Consider the following 18,935-nt stretch of genomic DNA (forward strand, 5'->3'; position numbering starts at 1 on the left):
ATAAAAGGCTGCCCAGAGCAGGAGCAGTCAGTCTGTCCCAGGCCTTCAGAGGGGAAGGTCTGTCTCCAGAGCTGGGAGGCCAGCACCACGGACAGTGCAGTGCAGGCCAGCCTGAGAGACTGGGAGAAGGCCCTACTCCATAGCCTGCTAGGCGGCAGACCTGGGAGGAGGAGACCTAGTGTACCGAAGGGATGTTGGGGAAGCGGTCCAGAGGGATAGTCAGGGGAGTAAGGAGAAGGAAGACAGTGAGACTGTCGCTCGAGGGCCTCTGGACCGGGACTCAGAGTAGTGGGCAGGCCTGAGTCCCCCCCCCCTTTTTCCCCCTTTGTTTGCTGTGCTACCCTGCGCACGGCCGCAGGGAGTGGCCGGTCAGAACCACACCAGGTCCTGGACTGTGAGGATCGGACTCGAGGGTGTGGGACTGTTGTTTAACCCCCCCTCCCCGGAAGGGGGTGTGAGTGGACAAAGGGACACTGTCGGAGGACAGTGCTCCGGAAGAGGACCCCGTACCTTGAGGGCGACGCAAGTCCGCGCACCCAACGCAGGTGGAACGACAGGCGGGACGCCACCCGAAGGGGCGCCCTACTGGTTCGAGCCAATTCCCCGAGACGACCAGGAGGGGGCGACACAGCAGTGAGCTACTACCCTGTCACACTCTTGAATAACAGTAATACAATTGTAACTCTGTAATTCTGACTGTTTTACCATTCACTTACTATTTCATTGATTTTAATAAAAGGCCTTTATGACTATATCTGTCTCAGTGTGAGCTTCCTGTCATACCCCCGAAGGTCCTTTTATAAACTCTGTGAAGCCTGATTCAGGACGAACTTTCATCTTCTGATCAAACAAACTGGCGAGCCTAAACCCATACTAATTAATATGCACAATATTATTAATATTACTAATTAATTAAAATGGAATAAAATTAAATTAAGTTAATAAATTAAATCAACATTACTAACACACCCCAAATCAGGCTACAGGCTGGCAAGCCAGGCAGGAGATTTGAGGAGTGTGTGACAGGAATTTTCAGGGATTCCAGGCATCCTTAGACCCTTAAGAAATCTCACCTGAGGCATAAGTAAATGGTTAAAATTACAGAGACTTACAAACTGTGTGCCTCGCCCTCTCTCTCAAGAATAACAGAAACCTAATTTCCTGTCACTGCGGCTTGGCAGCAGTCCCAGTATTCCCATTTTTGTGGTTTGACTTAGAAGTATTTGTGGTTTTGAATTAGAAGTTTAATTTTAAGGTTTTTTTAAATACAATACTGCAGGAGAAAGTAATAGAGTTTTTGACTAAAGTGATATTATTTAAAGTGATCCGTGCGTTTAAGGGGTTTTGTAAAGGTTGAAGTTATAACGAATGGTAGTGATAAGATATTAGCAGTGGCATTGGATCCGATGACCCACACTAGTGGTGGTGGGGGAGTTGACACAGCAAGGTATTAATCGCTGCTAGAAAGGCCGCAATAAGTCAGAATTTGAACAGTTCAAAGATACCTTATCTCAGTCCCCTTAACTCTCCCGGACTGCACCTCTGATCCGTCTGCTCAGTATTCCACAGTATTTGGCAGGTCCCAACAGGGAAAAGACCTCTCGATTTACTACAATCCATTGAGGGAAGGGAAGGAACGTACCCCCATCCCTCTATTTGATTTACTTGGGATTTATTGAACAAAGTGTAAAAAACCGGATGGGGTGTTATTTCCTGTTGTTCCGGTGAAGGGACGCCTTCAGTTTCAGAGAAAAGCAACAGAGTATTTATTCTAGTTTATTGAATAAGCTAGTAAAGTTGTAAAATTGAAACAAGTTCTCTATTTCGTGTTAAGAGTGAAGCAAGGGCAAGAGTAGGGTCTGTTGGAGTTGCCCGCAGTCTGGCTTTAGAAAACTTTGCCAGGAAATATATTCAGGAACGTGAAGGAGGATTAGAACAGCTGAGGACTAGTGAGATGACTTCTGAGCATGGTAACCCAGGGGGTTTTGTAAGTGAGGGATTTGATGAAGAAAAAGAGCAAACAAAGAAAAGAGCTAAATTGGTAAAGGGAATAGCTGTTGAATGCCTGCTCGTGGCTTGTAGTTCACTGGGAAAGAAATTGGAAAAAAAATAGAGTTACTCGGGGAAGCTCAGCAGATGCTGGTGGCCCATGGAGTAGACCGTGGTCGCATGTTGGAAAAGATTAAAGAATTAGAGAGGGGAGAAGCTGTGGTAGAGGAGGATAAAGGTACAGTACGGTGGAACTGACAGAGGTAGAAAAACCTACAAGGCCAACAACGAGACGTAAGGCAAGAGAATTAGCTCAGGCTGGAACAGTACCTTTAGAAGCGCAGTTGGAGAGGAGAGTCCGAAGGAAGTTGGCAGTGCAGAAGCCACCGGCAGTCTGCAGATAGGAAAAGGAAGCCCTGAGGTGGCACCACAGGAGGCGGAGATGAGGGTCATAGAAAAAGCAGCTAGTAATGCAAAAGAGAAGATGAGCAAAGCAAAGGGGGAGGAAAAATCCTGTCCTCTGTTAGTACCAGCCCCTGATAGAGAAGAGGCAGTGCCTTTAGAAACTGTCATTGTTCTGGGATTAGAAGATGCAATGGCACAAGTGACACAAGTAGCTAGTGCATTACAAACATTGAATCTATTTCCCCATGTTAAGTATTCTCACACCTCTTGTCCAACTGTCTGTAATGGGCTATCTTAATTATCACTACAAAAGTTTTTTTCTCTTACTTCTTTTTCTCTTTCTCTTACTTAATTAGCCTCTTAGAGTTGGTAAAAAGAAGAACAGGAGTACTTGTGGCACCTTAGAGACTAACAAATTTATTAGAGCATAAGCTTTCGTGGACTACAGCCCACTTCTTCGGATGCAGTGGGCTGTAGTCCACGAAAGCTTATGCTCTAATAAATTTGTTAGTCTCTAAGGTGCCACAAGTACTCCTGTTCTTTTTGCGGATACAGACTAACGCGGCTGCTACTCTGAAAGCAGTAATTTCTAAGTTACAACAGAAAGAGCCATGACACCAAGGAATAGAATTCCTGCTCCTCCACCCAATATTACATTAGCACCATATAGAGTAGAAGATCCATTCCCTTTGGGTGGACATTTATTGTCATTTGGGCAATCAACATTGCCTAGACCCCAAGAATTTCATGGGTCCTCTACACCCCCTTGGTATATGCTGGTATCCCCTGGTGTACCGGTAGAAAGCCCTACTACACCCGACCTTAGCAGACTAAGAGATGTCCTGCGTCAGTGTGGAGATGCCCTGAGTGTAAGACTTAGAGGTTTTATGGAAAATGATCCTACATATCCAGGATTATGTCCAGTGGAAAGTTCTGATGGCTCAGATGAGGAAGATGTAAATTTAGGTAGAAAGAGTTGAGAAATAGAAATTATAGATTCAAGCTCAGATGGAAGCCCAGATCCTGATCTAGAAGAAGGAGCTTCAGATTCTAATTCTGATTGTCCTGTAGCAGTTGTTACAGATATTAAGACCTTGGACCTAGTAGCTAAGCAAGTAGGAATGATGGAGAATTCTTCAGTTGCAATGCACGCTGTGACAAAGTTCCTCCTCTATCTTGGTGGGTCCTGTGCTTATTGGTGGATTTTCTTGCCTCAGAGATTCACCATGTGGGATGGGGAACAGCCCAGAGACCTTCCCCTCTGGAAGAACCCACAATCCAGGTCAACTGGGAGGTTTGGGGGGAACTCGGGCCTGTCCTCTACTCCGGGTTCCAGCCCAGGGCCCTGTGAACTGCAGCTGTCTATAGTGCCTCCTGTAACAGCTGCATGACAGCTACAACTCTCTGGGCTACTTCCCCATGGCCTCCTCCAAACCCCTTCCTTATTCTCACCACAGGACCTTCCTCCTGGTGTCTGATAACGCTTGTCCTCCTCAGTCCTCCAGCAGAACACCCTCTCAGGCCTTGGCTACACTTGGGAATTCACAGTGCTGCCGCAACAGCGCTGTGAAGCGTGAGTGTAGTCGCGCCGCCAGCGCTGCGAGAGAGCTCTCGCAGCGCTGTATGTGCTCCACCTCTCCGAGGGGAGTAGCTTGCAGCGCCTCGAGCGAGCCTGCAGCGCTGCAGGTGCTGATTACATTGGCACTTTCCAGCGTTGCACTCGCTGCGCTCAGGGGAGGCGTTTTCACACCCCTGAGCACAGCAAGTTGCAGCCCTGTACAGCACCAGAATAGCCAAGGCCTCACTCTCAGCTCCTTGTGCCTCTTGCTCCCAGCTCCTCACACTCGCACCACAAACTGAAGTGAGCTCCTTTTAAAACTCAGGTGCCCTGATTAGCCTGCCTTAATTGATTCTAGCAGCTTCTTCTTAATTGGCTGCAGGTGTCCTAATTAGCCTGCCTGCCTTAACTGGTTCTAGCATGTTCCTGATTACTCTAGTGCAGCCCCTGCTCTGGTCACTCAGGGAACAGAAATCTACTCATCCAGTGACCAGTATATTTGCCCTCTACCAGACTCCTGTACCCCACTGCTCTGGGTCTGTCACAATGCACAACGTGTGCAAGAGACAGCAAGGGAAGATTGGGTTAAAATCTTGCAACTCATAGTGAATGGAGCATTGTGGAGTACTTTGCCACCTGAGTATCGAATTGAAGAAAACACTTTTAATGAAACAGTAGCCCTAATGGAACATCATCGGCGTCCAGGGCAAGCTGGAGTGGCAATTCTGTCTAACCTAAAGCAGAAAACTAAAGATACTCCACATCAGTTTCATCTGTGGTTAAGTGCAGCCTAGCAGAGTCATATGAAAGAGGAAACAGATAAGCCACCATACATTAGTTTGCTGGTTAATAACTCTCTTCCCCAGTTACGGGAAATGGTTAATATGCACATAACTAATGATACTTCTTTAAAAAAGGCATTAGCCTTACTGGCCAAGTCATATGCACAGAGAGGCTCTAAAATAGGTCGGCATGGTGCAAAGGATGACTCTCTAGTAGACATACCTGAGTGTGGCGTGGTATCTCCAGTGGAGGACTCTGAACCTGAAGGGTATGATTTGAACAAAAGAGTGGCTAATCATGGAGACCAACCTGAGTTACAGGCGTTACTTTACAAGCATGCAGATGCCTCTGCTAAACACAAACATGATTGTGGATGCATGGCAGTCACTATTCTTGTGGAAGGAGGAGAGATTTCAGCCCCAAAACAGTATCCTTACCCAAAACAAGCAAATCCGTACATAGAAAAGACGATCAAGTCTTTCCTGACATAGGGAGTACTATGTAGATGTACTTCCGCTGCTAATTCCCCTATTTGGCCTGTAAAGAAACCAGATGGTTCTTTGCGTCTCACAATTGATTAGACACCTGAATCAGGTCACACCCACTTGTGCCCCCACAGTGGCCAAAATGCCAGATCTGACCAAATCCTTTGACCCAGAGGCTGGTTTACTGTATTAGACATCAGTAACAGCTTTTGGACATTGCCATTGACTCACATTTCACAGGACTGTTTTTCATTTAGTTTCCAGGGAGTGCAATATTCTTGGACACGTTTACCCCAGGGATATAAAAATTCTCCAGCTTTATTCTCACAGAGTTTCTACCATGTTGGGAAACAAATGGGTTTACATCTTCTGATGGCATACCTATTAGGTATGTATCGCTGATGAAATACATTGATTGGTTAGCAGTAATAATTACTGTTCCAGGGCGGCCAATTAAAGTAAAAAAAGTGAAAGTTCACTGGAAATTAGATCCTTATGCTATAGAAAATGGGAAGGCTGATAAATTCGCCTGAGAAGGAGCCCGATCAGGGGAATTTTGGAAAGGAAAAGATCGGGAGTATTTTGTTTCTACCCCTAGTCCTAAATGGCGTTTAGCTGCAACTAAACTGGTAAAACCCGATATACCAGATTTAAAAGATATGCAGAAATTGGATAAGGACATAGTGAGAGTAATCCTAGAGCTTTCCAAAACAGGAAAAGAAGGGTCATTAACAATAGACCCTTTGTACAAAAGACATTAGCAGCAGTTACAGGTAGTAGATGGAGTTCTCATGTATACAGGAGGTCCTTTCCCTGTGTGGGTAATTCCAGCTCACCTACGGAGGGAAATGATGTACATGGTCCATGACACTCCTACAGGAGGACACCAGGGAGTGGACAAAACCGTCCAACATCTTGCATCTTGTAGGACGGTGGCCACTTCTTAGGATGGATGTGCAACAATATTGTGAGAATTGCCTGGCATGTGCCCAAGCTAATCCAACTCCATGCAAAAGAAATGCACCACTAAAATCCCAGGTGTATGAAGGTCCTTGGATGGCTTTGCAGATTGACTTTGTAGGTCCTTTGCCAAGGACTCAAAGAGGTAACCAATATCTATTGGTGTTTGTTGATCCTTTCTCAAAGTGGGTAGAGGCATTTCCTCTTAAAGCCACTGCCAGGATCCTAGTAAAGGAAGTCTTCTCTCACTAGGGGATCCCTTCAAAGGTAGAATCTGACCAGGGATCACATTTCATGGGACAGTTCTTTAGGGACTGTCTTAAATTAATGGGAGTCCCACAGAGACCACATATCCCGTACAGACCACAGTCGTTTGGGATGGTGGAACAAACAAACCAGACTACAAAAGTGATGTTGAGGAAACTGGTTGCTGCCAATGGACGTAACTGGGACACCGTCATGCCTGTAATTTTAATGGCATTGAGGGTAACACCGGCTGCATCTACTGATAAAACGCCTTTTGAAGTGATGACAGGCCGAACAATACGATTACCAGAACATTTAATTTGGCACACTAGTGGAACTCAATTAGAGGGAATAAAAATGGATACCTACATGCAGAATCTGCAAAAACATTTAAATCAAATTCACTTGCAGGTAGCTGCCAAACTCGGAAAATCCAGACGTAAGGCAAAGGCTTACTTTGACTAAAACCAGAAAGAGAATACTTGGGAGGTAAGAGACCAGGTAATGTTTTTATCATATAAGTCACCAAAACGTGGGTTATGTAACCGATGGATCAGACCTTTCCAAATCATTGATAAACTCAGTTCAGCAGTATATAAGATTAGAATAACAGGAGGAAAGCGTAATAAAGACAAAATTTACCATGCTACCAGTTAAAGCTGTATCCATCGTCCAGGTCATAGGAGCAACTTCCTCCTCGGGACTTAAGTAAACAACATCAGATGAAATTGTGACAACTAGAGCCCAGCAGATTGCAACCAAGACATTGACATTGATATTTCTGACTTATTACACACTTATTGTTGCTCTAAGGGTAGGACTGAGCCAAAATCCTGAATTTGGGACTGAACTATTGCAACCCCAGGAAACAAGATGACCCAGTTGTGCTCAATTGCCTGAGAACAAGCAACACAATATACCAACAAGAAGGAATAGACTATTATATTCAACCCAGAAATTGTCTACAATTAAATCAACATTACTAACACACCCCAATTCAGGCTACAGTCTGGCGAGCCACCCAGGAGTTTGAGGAGTGTGTGACTGGAATTTTCAGGGATTCCAGGCATCCCGAGGGCCCTGAGAACTGCCTGTGCTGGGTTCAGATGTTCAATAAACCTCCTGTGTTATGCTGGCTGAGAGTCACTGCAGGGTAGAGATCGGGGGGTCTTGCTCCCTCTCAGGGTCAAGGCTGTGGGCAACCATAGGAAGAGGACTCCCTGAGGGGGCTGATGGTGAGAGACAGGCAGGCTGAAGGCTTGGGGAGGTGTGGTTTCAGGAGGCACTGGAGCCCAGGACTTAACCCCCAGAGTACGTGTGACCCCGAGAAGGGCTGTCACACTGAACGGGGGTACTCCCAGGGACCATACGGAGCCAAGAGAGCCCAGGGCCTGGGAGTCTGTATAACAACCCAGATCTGGTGTAACAGGTTTAATACAAGAAATAAAACATAATTAGCATCATTATATAAAATATATCCTAAAATAATTGTCAATGTGTGTGCACACTGTCTATTTGTTCTCTCTCTCTATATATATATACATATATATGTGTGTGTATGTAGAGTTCAGAACCGTTTACACGCAACCTGTTTACGCGCGAATCCACTTAATACGCAGTAGCGCCATGCCACCCAGTGCTACCTATTAACATGCGGTACAGGAACTTGCTATGTAGCACTACAGATTTGCTCACTAACTCACTGACATAGAAATTAATAGGAAGTGTGGAACGAAAATGTGTTGTACGTCTTTACCAATATTCGTAAAGAGATATCATGCATGCTTAGTCATTGTCACGCTAGAGGGCATAGGGCAAGCATCAGTGTTCCTATACTGTAGAAGAAAAGTTAGCTGCAGTAGATTGAGTAAATGGCAGAGAAACCCAAGCCAAAGTTTCAAAATATATTGGGATTGCTGAATCTATTCTCCGACAATGGATAAAAAATGAATCTAAACTGAATGGCTTTGTACAAAATATCGATTCTGCCATGGGGCTTAAGCGAAAACATGTGCGTTATTCAGCAAAACCCACAATAAACAAAGCCATGCACATGTGGTTTGCTCAGGAAAGGCTGAAAGGAATGCCACTAAGTGGGCCAATTCTTCAAGCCCAAGAGACAACATTTGGAAATTTAACAGAGGATGAATCATTGCAAGCCAGCAAGGGGTTTATAAGTTGTTTTTAAAAGCATCATGGCCTAGCACAGGTATCGATTTATTTTGGCATGTGCTAATTACAATCCTGCATTTCCAGTGGAGTATCTCTTGATTCCTGATCACAATTGATCTTCCTAATTTGAAAAACATATGGAAATAAAAAGTGAGTTTTATTCCTATTTGCAAGTTTACAGTTTCTATGATTCTCAGACATGTCTAGAAACCAAGGATTCTGCTGCATTTGGACCAATCCAAGCACATAGTAGGTGCGACTGTAACACAAAGACAAACACAATCAATTCAGCATTTCTCAAAGACTGAACACTTGCTTTCAGGCTAATAACTGGCTTTGTGGAAACTGCATTGTCTTGCAGGGATCAGTAACTAGCATCACCTGGTCTGCTCTGTTCTCGCAGGGGTTCTCAAACATCATTGCACCATAACCCCCTTCTGACAACAAACATTACTACACAACCCTAGGAGGGGGGATTGAAGTCTGAGCCCACCAGAGCCCCGGGCAGTGAGGCTTGGGCTTTGGTCCCAGTTTACAGCAAGTCTAAGCCAGCCTGGGTGACCCCATTAAAACGGGGTTGTAACCAATGAGGTCCTGATCCACAATTGGAGAGCCACTGCTCTAGAGGGTATCATACTGCACGAATAGCACAAAGTCTCCAACAAATAAGGCCAGCAATTGTGTGTAACTTAAGACTGCATGGTATTTTAAAAAGGGGGGAGACGTCCTCATAAAACTGTCAAGGCTATGGAGATCGAGACCATAGCATAAAGAAGGGGGGAAAGTAAATCCTCATCAAGGCTGACAGGCTGTGGAGATTGAGACTACGGCATTTGGGGGGGAAGATGTAAGTTCCCAACATGGTCTGCAGCCAGGGTGATTAAAAACCCATGGCATCAAAAGAAGAAGAGATAATCAGTCCTCGAGAGTACTTAGAGTATAAATACACCAAAACTCCACAGGCAGCAGCTAAAAAAGCAAACTACTCTGAAGCCGGACCAGAGGCAGATCTGGTTACTTAGTGGAATAATCAGAAAAGTGACAAAACAGACAAAGCCGTAATAGTTTTATTGGATATTCTCAACATAAAAGAAAGAGAAAATGTAACTTTAAGATTTGAAAACCAGGCTCTGAAAGATGAGAGCCTGTGCTCCAAAATATGTAATTGTCAGGAAATTGGAAAAGATCCCAAAGCAAGAGAATCACATTCACCATGCCTGGGACACACCTCCAGATTGGGAGGGGGAGAGCACACTCCTGGCATTTGTCAGCGAACTGCTCCACCGATTAACTATCTGTGGGAAAACTCAGCAGCACAATGCAAAGGGGAGGAATCAAAACCCCCTCCACACATTTCTTCACATGATAGGCCAAATTTCAGCACCCACAGAGATAATAAAGGAGCACCACAATGATGAATTGCCCCAGGGAGCAAGTACAGCATATGGCTCCAATCAAAACACAGTTAAGGAGATTCAGAAATGTTAATGCGGAGGGTGAACCAGTAAGGGGACTCAGGACAGAAACAAGGAAGGGATTTGAAGTGTAACCCTTCTGCCCATCTAAGTTGGCAGCAACAAGGGCCGGGTTCTGTATCTAGGGGTTCCGTTTCAATAACACAATGCAAAACCGGCTCGAGCCCCCACCCAGTGACCTGGGACAATTACATACCACCCCCTGGGCGCCTCTAAGAGGCAATACTTCCCCTCTCACAAGCACGGAGTCTGAGTGTAACAGAAAATGTTTAATAACATGAGGTAAACGACATCAGCATTAAATTGGAAAAACATCACAAACAGGATTCATAACACAAACCATGAGCAAAATACCCCACCCCAGCAAATTGGGCTGTGTCCTTTCCCTTTGGTTCTTGAAACCAGCAACCCAAGAATCACCAAAGTCCCAAAAGTCCAACAACCCCCCAAAGCCTCTGTCCCTGGTCAGTGCAGCCCCAGAATTCAAGTGGGGGGGGGGGCACGCAGGGTGTTAAGGGGCACCTTACGTGATCCGAGGCTGACCAGCTGCCTCTCCGTGGGGTTCCGCCACAGCCTTCACCACGAGCCGCTCCACTCCACCAGCTGCCCCATGAGCTGCTCCTGCCGTCCACGAACTGCTCTGGCAGCTGCTCCGCTCAGCTCACCGACCTGTGAGCCACTCAGCTCCAACCGTCCCCACGAGGCTCCACTCTGCTAGCTGCTCCACCAGCCGCTTAGCAATATAGCTTCAGGCTCCCCCACTAGTTAACACAGCCTCAGTGATCTCAGCTCTTAACAACTTTAGCTATTTTGTGACTTCAGCTCTTAGCAATTCTAGCTCATAGTAGGGGAGCCCCACTGCACCATTGGCCCAAAATGAATTCAGCTCAGCAGCCTGTAACTAGATTCCTAATAGAATCAAAGTTAGCATCTGAAAAAGTGAGGTTCTTACCCACAAAAGCTTATGCTCCCAATACTTCTGTTAGTCTCAAAGGTGCCACAGTACCCTCTGTTGCTTTTTAAAGTTAGCTCTGACATTCAACAGTGGAAAGAGAAGGTAGTGCAATTGGTGTTTCAAACCAGGCCCATACCATCATGTGCAAATACCTGTCTCCCCCCCCCCCCCCCCCCCCCTTCACTGGGTTTTGTAACCCATGCCCCTTGTCAAGCAAGTGCTACTTAGGTAATGGTGAAGGACTCACTCAGTCCTTCTGTCATACAACAGTTCCACTGGCCTTGATTCACAGAATCAGAATAACAAAACTTTATTCTTCCTGCCCCAATAACAGAGAAAACTGTGGATCCCACACCAGCCAAAGTAACCACTTTGAGTTGCTGTTGTTTCATGCCAGGCAGGTGGGTGTGCCTATGCAAACAAGATCAGCCCCTGGAGTTCTTTTCCACCCTCGCCATAATTCACCACCAGATGTCAGGGTAGAGCTCATCCTGACTCTGCTTACATCAGGAATACATCATAAGAACATAAGAAAGGCCATACCGGGTCAGACCAAAGGTCCATCTAGCCCAGTATCCTGTCTACCACTACCTGCTTCACGTGCAATAAGCCTGGACATCTGGCACATGACTGTAAAAATAAAAATACAATCAAAATATGCAGTAATTGTAAAAGGAGTGGGCACTTACAGGAAGACTGCTTCCACACCGGAGGGGGTAAGGAAGGGCAGTGGCCAAACAAGCAAAATAAAACTGATACAACTAGTACCCAAGAACAAGATAAGGATAAAGAAATCCAGGAGTTGCTCAAACTCCTGGCTAGCAAATAGGTATCAACGGCCTCTATGATTGGAACCGAAGATGATCCCAGGATGTTTCTTAATGCACGAGTGGGGGTAGGGTGACCAGATGTCCCGATTTTATAGGGACAGTCCCCATTTTTGGGTCTTTCTCTTATATAGGCTCCTATTACCCCCCCACCCCGTCCCAATTTTTCACATTTGCTGTCTGGTCACCCTAAGTGGGGGGCCGACCGTGCAACATGTTAATAGACACAGGACCTTCAGTATCAATAACCAACCAAGATCTCCCCCTCACCTGTAGAACCATATGGATTGAAAGGGTGGGAGGGGGAAGATTAAAAGCAACTCTAAGCCAGCCAGTAGAAATAGAATTTGAAGATATGGTCACAGTCAGTCATATCTGGGTTTGCCCCAAGCAGGGAGACACAATTTGCCACAGAGATCTGTTTAAGGAGCTCGGGGGAGTAATCAACCCCAGATCTAGCTGCATTGAATGGGCCAGAGGGTCCAAGCAGGAAAGATCATCTCAAGATATAGCCATGATTGCCAGTGGTAGGGTAATAATACCAGGGGTGGGGGGGAAAGTCCAGTAGAAATACTGTGTTCCCTTCACCCTGAAGTGTGGGCAACAGATAAACAAGATTGTAGGCTAGTAAATATAAAGCCTATATCTGTAGAAGGACCAACTCACAAAGCCCACAGGCAGTGCCCAATTAAACCAGAAGCCTTAGAGGCAGTTAAAGATTTAGTCACTAATTTGGAATCTAGATGGGGTGATTAGAAAAACCACGTCCACAACTAACTCCCCAATTTGGCCCGTCAGGAAGCCAGACGGGACCTGGAGGTTAGCTATAGACTACACCCACCTTAACCGGGTGACTCCAAAGGTACATCATATTGTTGCAAGCCCTGCCACTATTCTTAATTTGATAACACCAGGACATTTGATATTCTCAGTCCTGGATGTAGCTAATGGATTTTGGTGTATTCCCCTTGCAAAAGAGAGTCAGGAGAAATTTGCATTTACAGTAGGAGACCAGCAGTACACTTGGACCCAAGTACCTCAGGGGTTCTATAAATCTCCCTCCATCTTCCACAGGACAATGGCAGAAGTAATAGCACAAGTGCCTTTGGAAGGGGATACTGTGATACTGCAGTATGTAGATGATTTGCTAATTGCCAGTTCAAATGAAAAGGACCATTTAAAAACCCTAAACAGACTGTTCCTGTACCTTGGTGAGGCAGGATTTAAATTAAGCCAGAAGAAAGCTCAATTGCAACAACTGCAGGTTTTATACCTAGGGCATAACAGCTCCAAGGGAGAAAAGGAACTCACAATACACAGAATCATACACTCTCATGGGGAAATTAGTGCTCCATACTCCCCATACACTTATCGATCTCCTCAACACCGGGCGACTAAGATCTGTACCAGATGCCCGCAGGAGTCAGTGGGAATCAACATTGTGCTTGCAAAACCCGAACTACTCCATAGTAAGAGACACGGGACTAAAAGTAGCCGAATGTCTGAACATAGAGGGAGAGGTACACGGATGTCTTATAGATGGAGAAGAGGAAGTGTTGGGAAGAATTAAAGAAGAGCCATTAGAGAATCCAGATATAGTTTTGTATGTAGATGGATCAAGAAAGTATGAAAATGGAGTGCCGCACACCGGATGGGCAGTGGTACTCAGTGATGGCACGGTGATAGCGTCAGGTCAGATGGAAGGATCAAAGTCAGCACAAGAAGCGGAGCTAACAGCCCTCACTGGAGCTCTGAGAGTGGGGGAAGGCAAGAAGCTCACTGTCTATACAGACAGCAGATATGCATTTGGAGTCGTGCATGACTACATGGACGTGTGGTCACGCAGAGGTTTCATAACAACAACTGGCAAGCCAATTAATAATATGGAAGCTGTTCAAAGACTAACAGAAGCTGCCAAACTACCATCAGAACTAGCAGTGGTAAAGATAAAAGCCCACCATAAGATCTCAAGTGAGGAACAAAAAGCGAATTATTGGGCAGATAAACGTGCCAAAGAATTTCACAAGCAAGTCCTATTAAGGTTTGTGCAGCTAGAGTGCCAGAAGAGGAAGTGAATTTAGAAAGCTATATGCAACCATAAGCCCAGAAGAGAAAAGCAAATTGGAAGAACAAGGCTGTGTGTATAAAAATCACCTCTGGTATGGACCGGGAGGGGGAGGGGGGAGCTGGTAGCCCCAGAGTGCATACTGGCTCTACTGCTTCATGCCATCCACTCTCCAGCTCATCTGGGGTGGAGACAAATGAGGGCTGCGCTGGATTACTGGTGGTGGCCAGCCATGAAAAAAGATGCTTTACAATGTCTCCAGAGATGTGTGACATGTGCACAAGTGAATGTGGGTAGAAGGAAAAAGGTGCCTCTGAATCACCAACCACGACCAGAGGAACCGTGGCAAAATTTGCAAATTGATTTTACTGGACCCTTGCCACAAAGCAGAGGGTACCACTTACATTTTGGTAATTATTGACACTTTTACCCGCTAGATAGAAGCATTCCCAACCAAAAACTGTACTGCTACAACAGTAGCTCGAATCCTAGCAGAAGAAATAATACCCAGATGGGGTTTACCACTGTCAATAGACTCTGACCAAGGAACTCACTTTACAAAGCAAGTAATGAAAGAGGCATGTAAGGCACTAGGAATAAAGCAAAGATTCCAATATACCGTACCACGGGAATGGTGGAAAGAATGACTAGAACAATGAAAACAGCCTTAGCAAAAGCAGTACTGGATACAGGAGAAGGGTGGGCTCGTATGCTTCCTGCTGTATTGTATGGAATCAGAGGCAGCCGGAATAGGCTGACTCAGCTGACACCCTTCGAGCTAATAACAGGAAGAGCAATGAGAATGCCTAGCATGGGGGAAGGAGGGAGGGGCATTTTGCAGACAGGCTGCAGAACTACATAAAGCCATTGGACAGAGAGTTTCCTATTTAGAGAGTTTCCCTCCGCTGGTGTTAAACAGATGCCCTACCTGGAGGTGGTTGATTCTATGACCATGGAGCTGTGTAAGAAGGGTGAACCAGACACAGTACAAACCCTTTCTCGTGTTCACAGATGCCTCAGCTGGGCAGGTGGCTGATGCAGGCCGATGCAAAGGGGCAGAGACACCCCGTCGTGTACCTGAGCAAGAAGCTGCTGCCAGGAAGCAGAGCTATGGGGTGATAGAGAAGCAATGCCTGGCCGTGGGGTGGGCCATTAAAAAGCTGCAGCCATAACTATTTGGGTGGCACTTTGCTGTGTACACTGACCACTCACCCTAATGGGCTGCACCAAATGAAAGGGGCTAATGCCAAGCTCCTGAGATGGAATCTGAGCCTCCAGGATTACGAGATGGAGGTGGGCCATGGGAATGGGAATGGGAATGTTCTAGTCGAGGCTTTGTTCCAGAGAGGGGTACCTGAATGTCCCCGGATCACTGGCTGAAGGGACCCTGCTCAGTTCAGACTCGAAGGCAGGAGAGATATGACAAAGTGGGGGATTTTGTTAGTGTTTTGCATGAATACTGTGTTTGGCTCAGATTCCCTCTGTAAGGAGAGTCAGAATGAGCTCTACCCTGACATCTGGTGGTGAGCTGTGGAAAAGGACTTCAGGGGCTGATCTCGTTTGCATGGGCACACCCACCCTGCCTAGCATGATGGGACTACTTGCCCAAATGGTTACTTTGGCTGCTGTGGGATCTCCAGTCTCTTTGTTATTGGGGCAGGAGTAATAAAGTGTTGTTATCCTGGTTATGTGACTCAAGGACAGTAGAACTGTACTTGGCATTTTATGACAGAGGGACTCACCCTCAACTAAGTAGCACTCGCTAGGCAAGGGACATGGGTTCCAAAGCCTAGTGAAGGAAGGAAGGAAATAAGAAAATAAATGAGTGAGTTGCCCCATGTCCTGTGCAGCTGCAAACCCCACTCCAGAGCCTAGTAGCTGTGCCACAAGGCCATCCAGAACCACCTGGTGAAAGCCATCGTGGCACATCTCAGGGAGATCTCTGTGAACTGCACCATTCCTGGTACCGATAGCCAGCTATTACCTGATGTGGTCGTCACCAACGAGGTCCAGAAAAAGATCATCCTCATCGACGTCACAGTCTCCTTTGAGAACAGGACCCCGGCCTTTCGCGAAGCCCGAGCTCATAGGCTGGAAAAGTATGCCCCCCTGGCTGACAGCCTGAGAGCGAAGGGCTATGAGGTGCAGATGGATGCCCTGATTGTCGGAGCCCTGGGCACCTGGGACCCCTGCAACGAGTGTGTGCTGTGGACCTGCGGGATCGCTCGATGCTACACAAGGCTCATGTGGCGCCTCATGGTCTCAGACACAATCCGATGGTCCAGGGACATCTACATCGAGCACATTACCAGCCACCGACAGTACTAGGAGGTGTGAGCCAGAGTGACATCGTTCTCCCACTACGAGAAAGGGACCAAGTGACCTTCTCCATTGGATCATATGAACTGGAACCGTAAACTCCCTGAACATTAAATCTCACCAAATGAGGGTCAATCTATCCTCATCATCATATCCACTCATTATACTGCACACCCGAATATAGCCACTCTATGAACTTCATACCCTCATATCTCAATGCCTGTACTTGGACCCATCAACCTTCTACCCCCAATCGGGGATACTGCAGATTATGTATTCCTTATGCCACCTGATCTTAAACCAAACTTTGCACCCTCAATAATTTGTATGTTATTCCCTGATAACCAGAAACTTCTATGCTCAAACTCTGTTCACTTTTTTTTAACATCATCTTAATAAAACTTTTAAATCTATTCTGGGTGTTGCCTGAGGGCACCAAATACTACTTTGATTCCTTTTCTCTCTATGGTGTAATAGCAGAACTAATGTGGACTCCATTAAGAGTCTTGTTATATGCTGTGGAGCTCAACTCATTGTTTACTAGGTCTGAACATTGGACCTACTTTAGGCAACTGGTTCTGAGTGTGCCCGCCCTGTGGGGTTCCTGCTACTAACAACAGAAATCACTAAAGAGCTGAAGTTACTGAAAGCTGTGTTAACGGGGAGAGGCTACCAGGACAGCTGGTGGAGAGGAGAGGCTGGCAGAGAGGTGTGGCTAGTGGAGAGGAGTGGCAAGCACGGCGGCTTGGCAGAGAGGTGCACCTAGCAGTAAAGACTGCAGCAGAACCCCATTGAGAGGCATCGCAATTGGGCGTCAACCCGAGCAGTGGAGCATGTAAAATGTCCACCATACCTCCTCCCACTTCGACGCAGGCTGGGAGGTAAACGCTGCAGATGAACTTCTCAACTCTGTGGGCTGCACTGACCAAGGACAGAAACTGTGGGTGGGGTCACTTTTGGGTTGCTGGACTCAAGAACCATAGTAATAGTTTTAATACAAAAAAAAATAATTAGAATCATTATATAAAATATATCCTAAAATAATAGTCAATATCTGTATATATCCTGTGTATGTGTGTGCGCACTGTCTATATGTACTCTCTTTCTATATATATATGTATGTATGTGTGTGTGTGTGTGTGTGTGTGTGTGTGTACACACACACACATATATATTACATTAACATAAAACAGAGCATAATTAGATATATAGCCTATATATACTTTCTCTCCGTGTGTATATATATGCATAGATATATAATAACATAATAGTATGTGAAAGTTACTAGTGACCCCGCTTAATCCGAGCAGTCGTTATGTCAGCCAGCGGCCATTAGGGGGAAGCAGACACCTTATAGATTCATAGATTCTAGGACTGGAAGGGACCTCGAGAGGTCATCGAGTCCAGTCCCCTGCCCGCATGGCAGGACCAAATACCGTCTAGACCATCCCTGATAGACATTTATCTAACCTACTCTTAAATATCTCCAGAGATGGAGATTCCACAACCTTAAAGACACAGTAGCCTGAACTTTTCAATTGTCTTCCCTTCAAGGCCTTAAGGTAGTTAGAGCTGGTCCCAAGCTGGTTTTCACTGACCAGATAGCAAAAGCACGGGTCTGACCACCACCAATCAAGTGTTAACACTGCAAGGACCTTGGTCTGAATGTGTATAAAGGATCTGTAAAATGTGTGTAAGACAGAGTTTTTGTACTAAGGTGCAAAGCTCTCCTTTCTTCTGCAGAATAAAGCAACTCTTCCTTATCCCTGTCTGGCTGTTATTGGCTCTCAGCTAGGTGGACCCGATATTTCGGTAACAAGTAGATATACATACACACACGTATATATATATACAGAGAGAGAGAGAGAGGTATACAGCTACATAAAAATATTGCACACAATCAATCCAGCATTTCTCATAAAACTTAACACTTTCTCATGCACCAAGATTATGTCTGGCTTTGTGTAACTGCGCCATCCTGTGGTTCCCTCCAGAATAGCCTGTTCCTCCCATCCCATCTCTCTTATGAAGGATTCTATGTCCAGAGCCCACACCTGGGCCCGAGGGTCCCAAAATCAGTGTGAGCCTGGGTAGGTCTTTGCTTCATTATCCCCTGCATATTCAGGTCACTGACAGGGCCCAGATCAGATGGGGGGATCTGTGGGCTTTGGTTCATTGGGTAAAGCTGACATCTTCTGAGAGAAACCGGTCACTGCTAACATCCCCAACAGAGAAGTGTTGGAGGAGGCGCAGAGCCACTTCTGGATGCTGGGGTACCTGGAGAACGGGGGCTGCTCCTTGGGCATCGAGGACGTGTGAGCCAGGGATGGGGGCTGCTATTATCTGCACATCACCAAGGGGAAATTGTTCAGCACAGCTACCGAGCAACACAGCCTGCACTCATTGTCACCGGTATCCCAATTCTGCCACCTGAGCCAGCCAGTCCCCCGCCCTGGGGCTGGATCCAAGCCATCGCCCACAAGAGGGGAAAGGCCCCGTGGCCCATTCCCCACCTGGCTGGTGGCTTGAAACAAAAACTTGGGTTGAAACAAAAAGAAAAATTGTTTACATTTTTGGCGAACCAAACATTTGAAAAAAAATATTGGGACATCAATCTGAAAGCATAATTTGATAAATTTTGAGGGAATCAAATGTCAGGGGGGAAAAATCTTTTCATGTGAAACTGAAAATGAAAA

The 18,935-nt window shown here is 46.0% G+C and overlaps 1 protein-coding gene across 7 annotated transcripts in view; it reads right to left on the reverse strand.

Moving 5' to 3' along the window:
- The window catches only part of LOC128827478 (sialic acid-binding Ig-like lectin 12), a 28,464-nt gene extending 17,647 nt beyond the window's left edge, over window positions 1-10,817 (reverse strand). For 2 of the 7 annotated variants that reach the window (XM_054011378.1, XM_054011373.1), the window contains exon 1: window positions 2,320-2,364. The gene's annotated coding sequence lies outside the window, so the exon portion shown is untranslated. Of the gene's footprint in view, window positions 1-2,319; window positions 2,379-10,600 lie in introns of those variants that run through there. The other 5 variants (XM_054011377.1, XM_054011376.1, XM_054011374.1 and 2 more) reach the window with 5 other exon arrangements.
- Between the last annotated feature and the right edge of the window lie 8,118 nt (window positions 10,818-18,935).

The sequence above is a fragment of the Malaclemys terrapin genome, chromosome 21, assembly GCF_027887155.1.
Source record: "Malaclemys terrapin pileata isolate rMalTer1 chromosome 21, rMalTer1.hap1, whole genome shotgun sequence".
NCBI classification, from domain to species: domain Eukaryota; kingdom Metazoa; phylum Chordata; order Testudines; family Emydidae; genus Malaclemys; species Malaclemys terrapin.